Genomic DNA, 10,594 nt, shown 5'->3' on the forward strand with positions numbered 1-10,594 from the left:
AATCCCATGGATTTTGTTGTCGGAATATCCGATCGTGTGTACGCGGCATATTAGTTAAGGATAGTTCATCTGCTATGAAAATAACAATGAAAAAAAAAAAAGATATATATGCTAAAAAAAAAACAAAAAAAAAACAAGGAACATTCATCAGTCGTGTCTAAGGATAAGGGCTTGTTCACACCACAATCTCTGCTTTCTGGGCCAGTTCACGCCACTTGCAGTCTGATGCGTTTTTTTTTCTGCATCAAAATAGTAGGTTATAGGGCCAGTTCACACCATAGAAACACGGTCCAGATGCGTTCCAGATGCTTTTCTGAATGCGCATTTTTGGTGCATTTTTGATGCAGTCCAGTGCATTCCCACTCTTTTTTTCTTAACCTTAAATAAGGACACGTGTGTTCCAGTGCGTTTTCTGGTGCACTCCGGTGCGTTCCAATGCATTTGTGATGCTTTTTACAGCGTTTTTCTGGAACTGAAATGCACAGGTGTGAACTATGCCATTAAAAACCATATAACCTACTTTCCATGCATTTTGGATGCAGAAAAACTGCATGTGGTGTGAACTTACCCATATGGTTTTCAACAGCATACTTTGCACTGGTGCGGTCAGTTCCCGTGCTTTCCAGTTCCAGAAAAAACAGTAGAACATGCTGCATTTTGCCTGCACTTAACTGTACTGAAACGCAAGAAAAACGCACCTAAATGCACCAAAAACACACTGGAACTTATATGTCCTTATATAAAAGTGAAGAAAAAAGAGGGGAAAAATGCACTGGAACGCACCAAAACGCACTGAAACACATTGAAAACGCATCAGTAAACGCAAATCCATCAAGACTGTTTTTTTTTTATCATGTGAACTGGCCCTAGCTGTGCATTTCTGCGTGTGCTTTTGCAGTTGTAGGATATGTATTTTGTAAGTGTAATATACAGTATATATACACTCAACGGCCACTTTATTAGTTACACCTGTTCAATTGATTGGTAACACAAATTGCTAATCAGCCAATCACATGGCAGCAACCCAATGCATTTAGGCATCTAGATGTGGTGAAGACGACTTGCTGAAGATCAAACCGAGCATCAGAATGCATAAGTAAAGGGATTTAAGTGACTCTGAACGTGGCATGTTTGTTGGTGCCAGATGGGCTGGTCTACTGATCTACTGGGATTTTCTCACACACAACCATCTCTTGGGTTTACAGAGAATGGTCCGAAAAAGAGAAAATATCCAGTGAGCGGCAGTTGTGTGGATTAAAATGCCATGTTGATATCAGAGGAGAATGAGCAGACGAGATGATAGAACGACAACAGTAACTCAAATAACCACTTGTTACATCCAAGGTATGCAGAATACCGTTTCTGAATGCACAACATATCGAACCTTGAAGCAGATGGGCTACAGCAGCAGAAGACCACACCAGGTGCTAATCCTGTCAGCTAAGAAAAGGAAACTGAGACTACAATTTGCACAGGATCACCAAAATTGCACAATAGAAGATTGTAAGAACGTTGCCTGGTCTGATGAGTCTCGACTTCAGCTGCGACATGCAGATGGTGAGGTCAGAATTTGGAGTAAACAACATGAAATCATGGATCCATCCTGCCTTGTATCAATGGTTCAGACTGGTGGTGGTGTAATGGTGTGGAGGATGTTTTCTTGGCACACTTTGGGCCCCTTAGTACCAATTGAATATTGTTTAAATGCCATGGCCTACCTGAGTATTGTTGCTGCCCATGTCCATTCCTTTATGACTACAGTGTCCCCATCTTCTGATGGCTCCTCCCAGCAGGATTATGCACCAAGCCAAAAAGCTCTGACCATCTCACAACTGGACAATGAGGTCCCTGTACTCCAATGGCCTCCAAGGTCACCAGATCTCATCCAATAGAGCACCTTTGGGATGTGGTGGAACGGGAGATTGGCATCATGGATGTGCAGCCGAGAAATCTGCAGCAACTGTGTGATGCTATCATGTCGATATGGACCAAAATCTCTGAGGAATGTTTTTAACACCTTGTTGTATCTATGCCACGAAGAATGAAGACAGTTCCGAAGGCAAAAGGGCAATGACCGCCATTGTATTCTCTAGGGTCTTTGCTAAAAAAAACATATATAACGTTTGGGGGTTCTATGTAATTTTTCTAGCAAAAAAATTATGAATTTTACATGTAGGAAAGAAATGTCAGAATTGGCCTGCGTGGGAGGTGGCTCGGCAAGATACCAGGAAATAACCAAAGAGATGTAAAAAAAAAAGAAGAAAAAAAAGTTTAAAACAAGCAAATACCATCTACTTTCCTATCTATCTAATAATGTTAGAAGCACAATGATTAAAAATAGTCAATGCTGACTGAGAGAGTGAAGTTCCACGTTAATGTTTTCTCTCTCACTCTTTTTTTCGAATGCCGCATACACACGATCGGAATTTTGGTCAGAAAAAGGTCTGATGGTTTTCCCGACGGAATTCCGGTCAAGCTGTCTTGCCTATACACGGTCACGCCAAATTCCGACCGCCAAGAACGCGATGACGTACAACACGTATGACGGGACTAGAAAAAGGAAGTTCAATAGCCAGTAGCCAATAGCTTCCGTCTTCTAGTTGAATCTGAGCATGTGTGAGTTTTTGCGCGTCGGAATTGCATACACGCGATCGCATTTTCGGATAGGAACTTTTTCCGACCGAAAAATTGAGAACATGCTCTCAATCTTTTGCTGGCCAGCAAAAGTCCGATGGAGCATACACACGATCGCTTTTTCCGACCTAAAGCTCTCATTTGTCTTTTGCTGGCTGAATTTCCGATCGTGTGTATGGGCCTTTAGATTCTAGACACACGGATGTAGTTAGGCATAAAATATACTTGGCATAAAAGGCAAGGAGTATTCTTTCTCTGCCTGTCCCCTCCCCCATGTATCTCTTTGCATACCGCCCAACTTTTTGAGATGACAATGAGGGACACCTATTAGCAAAAGTATGCAGACATAGGACACACCGCCTGAGACTTAAAGTATTAGTAAACCCTATTACACCACTTGCACTTACAGGTAAGTCTATAATGAGGATTAGTTGTAGGTACTGTAAATATTTCCTAAACTTGCACCGGCACATGCGCTCTAAAGGCCCGGCTTACAGTGCCAGACCTTCAGGCTGGGTTCGCACTGCTGCGGCTAGGAGACCCAGATGTGATTTGCACCGCACTGCAGTGCAAATCACATCCGATCTCTGTGCGATGCGAGTTCAGCCATACAGATAGTATGGCTGAATTCGCATCGCACCCGCTCCAAACTCGCACAGGACCCTTTTTTTGGTCCGCAGCAGAATCGGATCGCATAGGTGTTCACACCATGCGATCCGATTCCTGTCTGAGTTTGCAGATCGCACTGCCATATGCGAACTGATCTGGGGGTGTCATTAACGTTTCACTGACACTCCCAGCAGTTCGCATAGGGCAGTGTGAACTGCCGACGGGAGGCATGCGATGCGGGAACCCGCCGCGGATTCGCGGCGTTCCCGCATCGCTTCAGTGTGAACCCAGCCTCAGAGCGTGTTCCCGTAAATGGCGGATCCCACGTGCATGCGCAGGAGTAAAGTTATCGCACCCCCCCTGCCATTCAGGTAGCTGGAGGCCACAAACTCGTAAGGAAGACCGTGGTGAGATGTCAGCCCTCCCAGCAGTGACAGCGCGGCGCTGGAGGGCTTTGTTCTAAAGTAAGTCTCTCATTATTTTTTTATTATTATACACGATTTATATATAGCGCCAACAGTTTACGCAGCGCTTTACCATATATAGGGGGGGACAACACAATTACAGTATAATACAAAAGGTACAGGCGGGCCCTGCTCGTAGAGCTTACATTCTAAAGGGAGGGGGTGGTGGTACAAAAGGTAATAGCTGCGGAGAATGATTTGATGGGGGGTGCGATGCATACTAGCACATTATGACATTGCCTAGCAGGGATTTTTTCATTTTTTTTTAAAACAAAGTATTGAATACAAATGCACCTCACACTTTCCACTTTATTTGTAAAAAAAAATGTGGAAAACCATTTATCATTTTCTTTCCACTTCACAATTAGGTGCCACTTTGTGTTGGTCCATCACATAAAATCCCAATAAAATACATTTACCTTTTTGGTTGTAACATGACAAAATGTGGAGAATTTCAAGGGGTATGAATACTTTTTCAAGGTACTATAGATCAGACCAAAATGAGGGACAAATGAGGAGGAAAGAGGGAGAGAAGTTCCAGATCAGGGACAGTTGGGAGCCACGTCTTTGTAATAAACTCCATCTCAGTTCGTCATGGGCACCAATGGGCACTCTATTTATACAAGTCCTGTTCAGAGCTGTATTGCTGATGAATTGTTTGGCACCCACGGCTCTGGGAAAATCAAACAATACATAACAAGCATTTCTGACAATTGCACTTTTGTCTCTTGGTTTTGAGCGTGTATGAATACATTGTTACATATATGATTATCTAATGCATCAACAAACATAACGGTGTGCTTGTTTGTTTCACACTGCGATCCTCACCCAGGCTGGCTCAGTAGAAATGCGTGTTGAAGCTCACTGTTTACTTGAAGGAAGAAATGTTGTGGACTTTGCTCAAGGGATCGCAGACTGAGATAGAAGTTGTACTTTAAAGTGCGCCTATCACAAGCCAAGGCTTTTAAAACAAAGAACAGGTTATCGGTGAAATCTGCAAGTCGAATCCATTAGTGGACTCAGAGCTATAAGGCTCGATTCACACCTATGCAGTTTACTTTAGATCCCTTTCTGCAGTGCTTTTTGCTGTACGCTTTGCGTTTTTGCACATGCGTTTTTTATGTGTTTTGCGTCTGGCAGTTTTCATGCTTTTTTTTCTTTTATTTGGCCAATTTGTTGTTGGGCAGATTAAAAAAGGCAAAACACTTCAAAGAGTACATGTTTTTCTGCAGCGTCTCCATTGAACCCAAGTTTTGCATTTAAAAAAGTCCCTGATCCTTTCCAAAAATGCAGAGGCTAAAAAAAGCACAGATGTGAACATGTCCCATAGGAATCCATTTTAAATGGACTGTAGTTCGTTTCTGCAAAATGCACCAAAAACACATAGGTGTGTACCAGGCCTTTTGGAGATGAAATGTTATGAAAATCTCGACTTTTCTTGTAAAAGCAAAGATGTATCCTATACCTTCTGAGCTCCAGAGCCTTGTCTAGGCCAGTGATTCTCAGCCATCAGGCCACGGTTCAGTGCAGGGCCACTCTCTGTTGCAGCGGAGGAGGCGGACGTGGCGTGGTATAGGCATGTCTGCCCCACATCATCAGTGACGTCACTCTGTCTCCTCTTTTGATTCCCAGCTGGGGCCGCTCCATAGGAACTGCTAAAGTTAATTTTACCACCTACAGTGGGAGTCTGCAGACCAGATGCCACTGATAGTGAAACATTGATAAGCCTTCTATTACCTTTATATTAGGAGAGTAAAGAGGACCTTTCATCAGCAGAGTAAGGAAACCAGCAGCCATGGCTGCACCCTAGGTGGCATTGTGTCCTAGGTGGCTCCCTAGTTTGCCTAGTAGCAGCCCCGGACCCGCCAGTGGTTCACAACCAGCTGACCATGCCTTAGTGCCGGGCCATGAACTCCATTCTGCCAGTCTTGACTTTTCTTATATAAGCAATGCATAGTCCTATTCCTTCTGAGCTCCAGGGCCTCTCTATTTGTCATCTAGGCCAGTAGTTCTCAACCGTCAGACCATGGCCCAGTGCTGGCTATGAACTCACTTTTGCCAATCTTGACTTTTCTTGTACAAGTAGTGCATGGTCCTATTCCTTCTGAGCTCCTCAACCTTTCTATTAGTCATCTAGGGCAATGGTTCTCAGTCAGCAGACCATGGCCTAGTGCTGGGCTATGAACTCCTTCCTATCTATCTTGACTTTTCTTGTAAAAGCAATGCTTAGTCCTAGACCCTCAGATCCTCTTTTTTAGTCATTTAGGACAGTGGTCCTTCCTCTCTGTTCCTTCTTGTTGGTACAGGATGTCGCTGTACATTACAAAAGCTGGAAGTGGTGTTATTGGAGCATGTCTCAGCTAGAACAATGCTGTATAATACAGAAGCAGCATACACATTTGTGTGCAATGCTGCTCAGTCACTACACAGCCCCATTGGAAGGGGATGCCCAGTGTATGGCAAGTTATATGTGTCCATACAGTAAAGTGCAGGGAGCTGTCATGCTCTGTCAGTAAGGCTTAGTTTACACTTAGTTTCTTCTGCCTTCTGAAAAGCGATCTGCAGTTGATCGATTTTCATAGGTCGGTTAAAAGGCACCTAGGAGGTGATATGTCTCCTCATCAGTGCCTGCTGTAACCCTTAAAAGCTCACACCACAACCACTTGCATTGCATGGCAGTTGTGGCACAGCCCTATTCACTTGACTAGGTCACTGTAGATCAACGGTTCTCAAATATTGACCTATTCAATGTATTCCTTTATGTGTGTGCAGTGTAAAACACCAGTAGGCCCTGGAGATTTATATTGACACACCTTTAAGCTACACCCAATTTACAGCACAATGTACCTATTTGCTGCGGCACATTTCACTAAAGGTATTACCTATACTCCCAACCGTCCTAGGACCTTAGCACAATTCCAGTGTCCCATGAATCTGGGCCGTGTCCCAGAGCTGATCGCTCCAGGATCCTGCACAAACTTTCTGGTGGAGTGATCTCCTTCCCAACAGTTGCTGCATAGTCCCAGCAGCAGGAGGAGGCCAGCCAAAAGCAGTGATGCAGGATACCCACTACAGTGGGTATTGGGGATTTGCCTCCACTTACCATCAGTGTCTTCCTTCCCACTCACTCTGACCATCAGTGTCTTCCTTCCCACTCACACTGACCATCACTGTCTTCCTTCCCACTCACTCTGACCATCAATGTCTTCCTTTCCACTCACACTGACCATCAGTGTCTTCCTTCCCACTCACTCTGACCATCACTGTCTTCCTTCCCACTCACTCTGACCATCAATGTCTTCCTTCCCACCCACACTGACCATCACTGTCTTCCTTCCCACCCACAATCACCATCAATGTCTTCCTTCCCACCCACACTGACCATCAATGTCTTCCTTCCCACCCACACTGACCATCAATGTCTTCCTTCCCACCCACACTGACCATCAATATCTTCCTTCCCACCACACTGACCATCACTGTCTTCCTTCCCACCCACAATCACCATCACTGTCTTCCTTCCCACCCACAATCACCATCACTGTCTTGCTTCCCACCCACACTGACTATCAATGTCTTGCTTCCCATCCACACTGACCATCACTGTCTTCCTTTCCACCCACACTGACCATCAATGTCTTCCTTCCCACCCATACTGACCATCAATGTCTTCCTTCCCACCCACACTAACTATCAGTGTCTTCCTTCCCACCCACACTCACCATCTCTGTCTTCCTTCCCACCCACACTGACCATCGCTGTCTTCCTTCCCACCCACACTGACCATCAATGTCTTCCTTCCCACCTACACTGACCATCACTGTCCTCCTTCCCACCCACACTGACCATCACTGTCTTCCTTCCCACCCACACTGACCATCACTGTCTTCCTTCCCACCCACACTGACCATCAATGTCTTCCTTCCTACCTACACTGACCATCACTGTCTTCCTTCCCACCCATACTGACCATCAATGTCTTCCTTCCCACCCACACTAACTATCAGTGTCTTCCTTCCCACCCACACTCACCATCTCTGTCTTCCTTCCCACCCACACTGACCATCGCTGTCTTCCTTCCCACCCACACTGACCATCAATGTCTTCCTTCCCACCTACACTGACCATCACTGTCCTCCTTCCCACCCACACTGACCATCACTGTCTTCCTTCCCACCCACACTGACCATCAACGTCTTCCTTCCCACCCACACTGACCATCACTGTCTTCCTTCCCACCCACACTGACCATCAATGTCTTCCTTCCTACCCACACTGACCATCACTGTCCTCCTTCCCACCCACACTGACCATCACTGTCTTCCTTCCCACCCACACTGACCATCAACGTCTTCCTTCCCACCCACACTGACCATCACTGTCTTCCTTCCCACCCACACTGACCATCACTGTCTTCCTTCCCACCCACACTGACCATCAATGTCTTCCTTTCCACCCACAGTGACCATCACTGCCTTGCTTCCCACCCACACTGACCATCAATGTCTTCCTTCCCACCCACAATCACCATCAATGTCTTCCTTCCCACCCACAATCACCATCAATGTCTTCCTTCCAAGCCACACTGACCATCAATCTCTGCCTTTAGATTTACCAAAACCATATAATATGAACCCAAACCTAAACACTTTCAACTTGTAAGGAATCAGGCAGGCCCTTGCACTACATAGATAAATGAAGGTAAATGAAAAAGAAATTGAATAAGAAAATTGTATAATGTATAGCCAGCTTAAATCTCCCCCTATGCTTTCTTTTACTCCCACTGATTTCGGTCACTGGGACTTTTTTTTACTGATCACCAACACCAGGCCATTATTTTATGGTGGCGACCAATGGTGCCAGGCATGTTTTCCCCATGGTGGTGCTGGGGATTTTTATTTTTATTTCTGCAGAACGGCTAACTACTAAATTCTAACTTCTGCAGATGCCATGGCATTTTTTCATTTCATCAATCAGCAAGGTACGGGGCCCTATATACACACTTCTGGCCTCTGCACTCTCTGTTGACATTGCATTGTCTTGACAACTATGCTCTGTGATCTGAAGTATGTTACCCCTGCACTTTATACCCCGGTTGCCCACCCTGCAGCCCTTTGGTATATGGTGTGCGCTCCTCAGATCTCAGCAGTCTGTAATGGGAACATTGATTAGGGTAATAGTATTGATTTATACTAGCCTCATGTAATATATTCAGAGTTTCTCATTGTCTACTGCAGCATATCCCCAGCCAACAATGTATCCTGTCCACACTCTCTGACCCTCATTTGCTCAATTAAGTCTGCAGTTTCTGACAGTCCTCTCAAGCATTCCATGTATGGAACGTAATGTGTGGCCCTTTGATATCAGGGGCCACATTTGAGGCCCCCTTTAGCTCATAGATTGTAAGCTCTAATGAGCAGGGCTCTCTGATTGCCACCTGTATTGAATTGTATTGTAATAGTACTGTCTGCCCTAATGTTGTAAAGCGCTGCGTAAACTGTCGGCGCTATATAAATCCTTGATATTAATAATAAGTTGACAACCACTGCTATAGGTTCTCTGAAAGTAGTTCCCTACTACAGTACCTCTTTTTTGCCACAAGATGACCTCAGTCTTCTGGGTTGAAAAGTGCCCATTGTCACTCAACCCAGGAAAACTAAAGATTACTGTGACTGCATTTTGGCCTTGCCCCCTGACGGTGTGTCACCATGGCACTCCTACCACTGTACTGGTGCAAAGAGCAGTGCTGACATCACCGGTGCTTTAGATGGCCCACAGAGCCTGGAGCTGTGCTTTAACCCTTTTGTGGGTTTTTTTTCTCTCACATTTTATTAAAATTATTTTTAGGCTAGAATATTAGTTAAAATTCCCAAATATTACATATTTTCTAAAAGCAGAGACTCTGGAGAAAAAAATAGTGGTAGTTGCAATTTTTTTTTTATGTGAAGTGATATTTGCACAATGAATTATCATGCCCAAAATCTCAATAAAAGACACAATTAAGTTAATATTAGGGAACAAGAACGCAATGCATTACCCAAATTTTGGGCAAAACATAGGAGATGAGGTTAAGCCAAGTAGACAGATATCCTACAAACATTAAGGCATAGGCGCAAATCCCCTATGTGATTTTATATTGTTAAGACCGGTTCTCTTTGTTTTTAACAGTAATGACCGGTTCTCTTTAATGACTGATCAGGAGTCTTTTCAGACCAATGATGTCTCACTTGCCTTCCACTGAAGCTGATAGAATGCAGATTCCATTGCATTATCTTCTTCCCTGGCCAGAAGGGCCAGGAAAAGAATGTCTTTGATTTTGAGGGACTGTCCCTGATTTGGAAAAAAGTCCCTCTCTGTCCCTCTTTCTTCCTCATTTAGATAGTTGTATATTAAATGCACTATTTATCTTTTAAAATGCGTTTCCCAGTGCTAAATATTTCATCTAATTTCTAATATGCTGAATTTGTAAATTTCCGAAGCCAGTATAAAGGAATAATAGTGGTACAAAAAAAAGCACTTGTGGGTAGGGTTGCCACCTTTTCTTCAATTCAAACCCGAAAACTTCCCTTACACTGTAAGGTGGGACTCTGCAGACTCTAATGTAAGGGAGAACTCTGGGGACTCTAACATAAGGGATGCTCTGGGAACCATGATGTAAGGGGGAACACTGAGTACTCTGATGTACGGAGAGGACTCTGATGTAAAGGGGAACACTGTAGCCTCTGGTGTAAAGGGGAACTGTGAAATAAGGGGTGCTCTGAGAACCCTGATTTACCTTAGTGTACTCACTCAGAGGCAGGAGAGATAACGTGGGACTTCAGTCACAGACAGGGATGGATGGGGAGCTCACTCACCACTTGACAGTCAGCACCTCTCATCCTGATGTA

The sequence above is a fragment of the Lithobates pipiens genome, unplaced genomic scaffold (genome assembly GCF_037356315.1).
Source record: "Lithobates pipiens isolate NorthernLeopardFrog02 unplaced genomic scaffold, aLitPip1_a1.2 Scaffold_10, whole genome shotgun sequence".
Taxonomy (NCBI): domain Eukaryota; kingdom Metazoa; phylum Chordata; class Amphibia; order Anura; family Ranidae; genus Lithobates; species Lithobates pipiens.